Raw genomic sequence first — 6,352 nt, 5'->3', positions numbered from 1 at the left:
TCAATCTTTGCTTGACTGAATTCAAGTATGCAGAACCTGCAGAGATGGAGGGCTGACTGTATATCTAAATAATTATAATTGACTAAAGATGAATATCAAGAATATACAAAGAGCTCCTGAAAATCAATAAGAAGATAATTTCCAAGTATTTTCCAATACTATATTGTGGATTTTCTCTTAATACAATGTCAAAACAAACATCCCAGATAGACAAATGTGCTTTGGAACCCCATTTTTAAGTGAACGCGTTGAAGTCCACTGCTTTGATCTACTAGAATTTATTCAACCATTTCTTATTAGTGTTTCCTATAGAGATATAGCTCAGTGGTACAGCACCCTGTGTTCAATCCCCTGCCGGGGAAAAAAAAAAAAAACATGGAAAAAGAAAACGAATTAATAAATTACAGTTCTATACAACAATACATGTATATCATGGAAATGACTTTGAAAGAAGAACGTTGCACAAAGCAAGACACAGCATGATACCATTTCTCTCCATCTGTTTGGTATGTTATAAGAGAATAACTTATGAACAACAAGAGATTTATTTCCCGCAGGAGGCTGAGAAGCCCAAGACCCATACGGCACATTCAGTGTCTGGTGTGGATCCAACTCCTGGTTCACAGACAGCCGCCTCTACATTCTCACATGATGGAAGGGCATACCCAGCCCTCTAGGGGCCTCCTTGGTAAGCATACTAATCCTCTTCACCAGGGGCCTGCTTTCATGACCTGGTTTCTTCCCAGAGGCCTCAACTACAAAGACCATCTCCTTGGGGGTTGATGTGTCAGCCTATGAATTTGGGGAGGTCACATTATATCCCACCACACATCATTTTCAATACAGTTCCAAATATGTCAAACAAAACAGCGTATGCAGGATACAAAGAGAGTGTTTAGAAACTTAAAGAGAAAGAGCAAGGCAGGAGCATGAGGACGCACTTGCAGTCCCAGATACTCCAGAGGCTGAGGCAGGAGGATGGCTGGAGCCCAGGAGTTTGAGGCCAGCCTGGGCATCATAGCAAGACCCCATCTCAAAAAACCAAACCAAACCAATGAACCAAAACTGATAAACACAAAACCCATAAACACAAAACTCAGGTGTGGGGGGCAGGGATGTGGGGTACAGAAGGAAGGCAGGTACTATCTGTATTTCCCCCAAATAAGACCTCCCTCGGCCTTCATTTTGCACCAATCATTGATTCCTAATCATTGTTGTAATTAGGAGGAGCAGATAGTGACAAGAGGAAGGACAGCACTTATTTATTCCTTCAAATGCATGCACGATCACCACAGTAAAACCCCAGCAAACCAACCCTGTTCCTGCAGGCTGAATTCCCCCATGCTCGCTGGTCCCATCAAGATGACACCTTGCTCTGGCCAGCAGAGACCTGAAGATGACAGCAAAGGCCAGGACCAACGCTGCCACCACTAATGCCATGACTGTGTTAGTGACCTGCGGTAAAGGAGAAGGGGACAGGGTCACAGTCGACATCCGGAGTCTGAGCAGGGATTCACAGACAAGGAGCCTGAAGCTCAGGAAAGACCCAGGATCCCTGTCCTCTTCACCACATCACAGGGGAACAACTATTAGCAGGAAGTGGGGATCCCAAGAGGTCAGGCCACCAGGAGGGCAGGAGGTGCCTGGTCAGGAAGGAAGGAATGAAGGAAGAGACCCAGGCATGAAATATACCAATCTCAAAGGAGGAAAACTGGACGTTAGATACAGCAATGACAACAGATTTCATTCAGTCACCAATGGCAGTTAGCAGGGCTCTGTTGCAATCTGTGCAGAGGTGACAGGTGCTTCCAAGGGAGATGGAGGAGCAGAGGTGGGCGAGTGGGGGTCCCTAGAGTCAGGGAGGTGAAGAATGATGGGGATGGTCTCTGTAAGGCAGTGAGGCGGCTAAACGTGCTCCCTGGCAGTCGTTGTATACCCTGAGCTCTGCAGCTCTCCCAAGGTCACTGTTCTACAGGGAGAGAGGACAAGAGCTAGACACATTGGAGTGCCTTTGCCCAGAGACCCATCAGAAGAGAAGAGAAAAACGAGAGGGAGCCGGAAGGGCAAGTTAATGACATACCCGTAGAAAAGGTTCAAAAATAGAGACACCAGGCAAGAAGAGAAATAAATAGAACTGTCACCAGTGAAACCACCACCTTGCTTGAGTTCAAACCCCCCAGAAGCACAGCAGAAGGTCAGCCACCCCTTAAAACTGGGGTCTCCCACAATGTTCCCTGGGACTTTGCCCAACCTTTGGAAATGGTTTCAGGTACACGACAAAGCAGCCCACACCACCTCCCAGAATGTCACCACTCGGGCCAAACATATGTCTACCCACCCCCTCAGCTGACAAGAGGCGGGGGGACCCATCAGTAGGGTCACTTCGGGGAACTATGGCCCCAAGCCAGACAGCATCACTGCCCTTGGCACCATCAATAAGGTTGAGATGAGCCAGGACCTGCCCATCCTGCCTGGCTTCGAACTCAAGGATGGGTCAGACCCAAGACGATCCCTGTGGTGTGTTTTGTTCATGTCTAAAATAAAGGATGTGAGTTCTAAAGGACACATGAGTTCCCATGTCCCTGATGGAGTCAGCAGAGTGGTTTAGAGTCAGTAGACGGCTGAGTCCCACTCCAGCTTACTAACTTGTGCCCAGAAAAAAACATCATTCAACCTCTCTAGACAGGACCAATGGGAAACTCAGCAGGGTTAGGGTCACATGCTGAAATAGTGAGGAAGGGCCAGCAGAAAGACCAAGACCTCATTCAGGACCCCAGGACCCATGGCCCATGCCCAACTCACTCACAGTGTGTCATTAAGAAGGTTCCTTCTGGGCTGGGGCTGGAGCTCAGTGGTAGAGCGCTTGCCTAGGATGTGTGAGACCCTGGGTTCGAATCTCAACACCACATATAAATAAATAAAATAAAGGTCCATTGACAATTACAAAAAATTTAAAATATAAAAGAAGGTTTCTTCCCATCCTGGGACCCCCATGCTCATCATTTAGGAATTGAAGAAATTGGCCAGGTAGTGGTCACACCCTCCAGCTCTAAATTCTCTGATTTTCTCTATAGAGGTGTTATGATTTGAATGTAGGGTGTCCCCAAAAGCTCATAATACAAGAAATTTCAGAGATGAAATGATTGGATTGTGAGAGCAAATCAGAGGATTAATCCACTGGACTGGATTAACATAGTGGTGACTGTGGGCAGGTGGGGTGTGGCTGGAGGAGGAAGATCCTATTTTGTCCCTGGGGGGTTCATATTTTGTCCATGGTGAGCAGTGTACTCCCTGACCAGGTTTTCTGGTTGCCCATCTTTCTGCCATGATGATCTATCTGCCTCACCTCAGGCCCCGAGCAGTGGAGTCAGACCAACTTTTCCTCCTTCAGTTGTTCTTGTCAGATCTTTTGGTCACAGAACAGAAAAGCTGTCTAAAACGAAAGGAACCCATCCTCTCTCACTCCTGGGAAGTGGCAACAAGACCGTGACAAAAGGATTCAGCTCACAGATGTCACGAAACACTAGAAACCACCCACCCCCTCACCCCTGCTCCTAGAACAGCTCTGGGTGTTCTGGTTCCCAGAGAACAGGTCACAGGCTGAGGTCACACCTGGTGCTGGTGGGTGACTCCACAGCGCAGCTCATTCACACAGTGCTTGCTCCCTGAACGCTTACTTAAACTCCATAAGCCAACCACTCATCTCAGACATGCCTGGGCACCATTTCTTTGGTCCTGTTGTTCATGACAAGGGCAATCCAGCCTTTGTAGGTAAATCCCCCTGATTAGTATTTTGGACTATTGTTGTTACCAGGGATTGAACCCGAATGAACCCAGGGGCGCTTGGCCATTGAGCTAAATCTACAGGCCTTTCTATTTTTATTTTTATTTTTTTTTTTTTTTTCCTGAGACAGGGTCTTGCTGAGTCATTTAGTACTCTGCTAAATTGCTGAGGCTGATTTTGAACTTGCAATCCTCCTGCCTCAGCCTCTCAAACCACTGGGATTATAGGTGTGGGCCACCACCCTCAGGTCCCCTAATATTTTGGGGGGAGTCACCTGCATTTAGGGGTTTTTGTTTTAGAATAACAGAAACCCCATTTGGGGATTTTTTTGGAGAAGTACCTTATAGAAACTCTCCTTATCACCACTTTTGGGGAAACCCCAGCTATGGGTAGAACTGGGCAGATTCTAAGGGAACTTTTCTATTTCTGCATTGTGGTAATGGCTGCATGATTAAGAACATTTGTGAGTACTTAGAGAATTGTATACTAAAACACGTATATTTTATGATTTGTAAACTCCTCCTTAACATGTTTAACTTTAAAAAATGAAATTTGAGCTAGTTGTAGTGGCCTATACCTATAGTCCCAGGTATCAGGAGGCTGAGGCAGGAAGATCACAAGCTTCACTCCAGTCTGGGCAGCTTAGCAAGACCCTGTCTCAAAATTAAAAAAAAAAAAAAAATTAAAAGGTACTGGAGATGTAGCCTGATGTAGAGCATTTGCCAAGCAGGTGTGAAGCCCTGAGTTTTATCCCTGAACCAAAAGGGAAAATCTTACTAAATTTGAACATATGCATTTGAGAAGAAACCATAATGGAGGTCATAGTCACACTATACCTGAAAACAAAGTCCCACAATCATAAAATCAAAACTGTCTTGAATTCCACAAAATGTTGCCTGTGATGATGATCCATAAACTACTTTTGCTTCAACGCGACCTTACAGCTTCCTATCCCATGAACTTCAAACAAGTTCTCGCAGCATTAAGAACTTGAGTGACTACAAGTCTCTAGTAGCCAATCATCACAGACAAATGTCCACTTTCTCATTCATGCTTTAAAAACTGAGCCATAACTGAGGGAAGCTGAGATTCTGCCATCAGTTTGAAGTACCCCCATCCATGAACTTTCACAAATATCCAAAAGGGTGAGCAACAGACTTTTAAATTTCTCTAACTTGATATGATTTCATGTTTGACCGTTCTGATGTCAGAGTGGGATCTGAAGGCTGCATGCCTGCTGGGCCCAGAGGTCAGGGAGTAACCAGGTGCTGTTACCCAAAGAGTCCATGGTGCCCACTGATATCTTGCTCACTACAGAGTTCTAGGGTCTGGGTCAGACCCAAGATCAACTCTTTTTGCATTTTGACCTCTGATTTTTCTGTGTGCATACCTGGGTTTCATTGCAGATTCTTTGGTAAGTCACCATTTGGGGAGAATGCGGAGAAACCCCACCATTCCCTGTGATTCTAGACCTTGGCAGAAGTATTGAAATTTCTACAGGTATAGTCATTTTAAGGAGTTTAAAGGCAAAGATGGGTTCTACCTGGTTTAAAACACTTGCCCCACTACCTCATATTAAAAAATTCTTCTTGAAGCCTGTGACCCAGGAATCTCTGATATTAACTTGTTCATACGATAGTGGGCACAGGGAATGCTCAAATATTGCCAGAAGAGTTTAGTGGGATATGCAGCTGGAGCTTCTGATGACCATACTAGGTAGGCTTCCCGAGAAGGAATTAAAAGGCCCAGGAAGTTGTGATAGCATGATTAGAAGATGTTAGTCAGCTTTATGTCACTGTCACCAAAACACCAGACAGGAACAACTCAAAGGAGAAAAGATTTATTTTGGCTCACAATTTCAGAGTTTCAGTCCAGGGTGGGCTGACTCCATTGCTCTGGCCTGAGATGAGGCAGAACATCAGGGACCGTGGTGTGGTGGAGGAAAGCGGCTCTGCTTCTGTCAGATGAGAAGCCAGGAGCAAGAAATGGGAAGGAGCCAGGGGTAGGTCAGGGAAATTACTTATATCCCCAGAGTCCTCCTGCTGTGCAAAGCTGACTCTATCCCCTGCATGCCCAGCACTTCTCGGCCAGCAAACTAACATTCCAAGAGATCCTGTGCCGGCCCGTCAGTCCTTCACATTCTTTGCTGTAACTCTTCAAACTCCCCTCCCCTCCTGCCTTTACCCAAGGAAGCAGAGATTCGTCACTGTGTTGAACTGATTTCTCAAATTTGACTCCCGCAACAGATTCATAGGAAACCCCATTAGCCGAGCTAACATTACTATTCTATGTTGATGACTTTTACACCAAAACTTCTGAGGAAAAATATCAAATTGGGTATGCTGTATGAATCATAGGAAAGAGTCCTTCCTCGATTTGTAATTCTGTACAACCTGCAGAGATATTTGCCCTCACTTGAGCCAGTGAATTAGCCAAAGATAAGATGGAAATTATTCTTACTGGTAGTAGATATGCTTTCAGAGTACTGTATGATTTTCGTATTTTGTGAATAAAGAGGGCATTTTTGGCCTATTTTTTAATTTGTTCTAATTAGTTATACATGATAGT

This window comes from Marmota flaviventris, chromosome 9 (genome assembly GCF_047511675.1).
Source record: "Marmota flaviventris isolate mMarFla1 chromosome 9, mMarFla1.hap1, whole genome shotgun sequence".
NCBI classification, from domain to species: domain Eukaryota; kingdom Metazoa; phylum Chordata; class Mammalia; order Rodentia; family Sciuridae; genus Marmota; species Marmota flaviventris.
The sequence above is the reverse complement of the archived record's forward strand: the minus strand, read 5'-3'. Positions refer to the sequence as shown.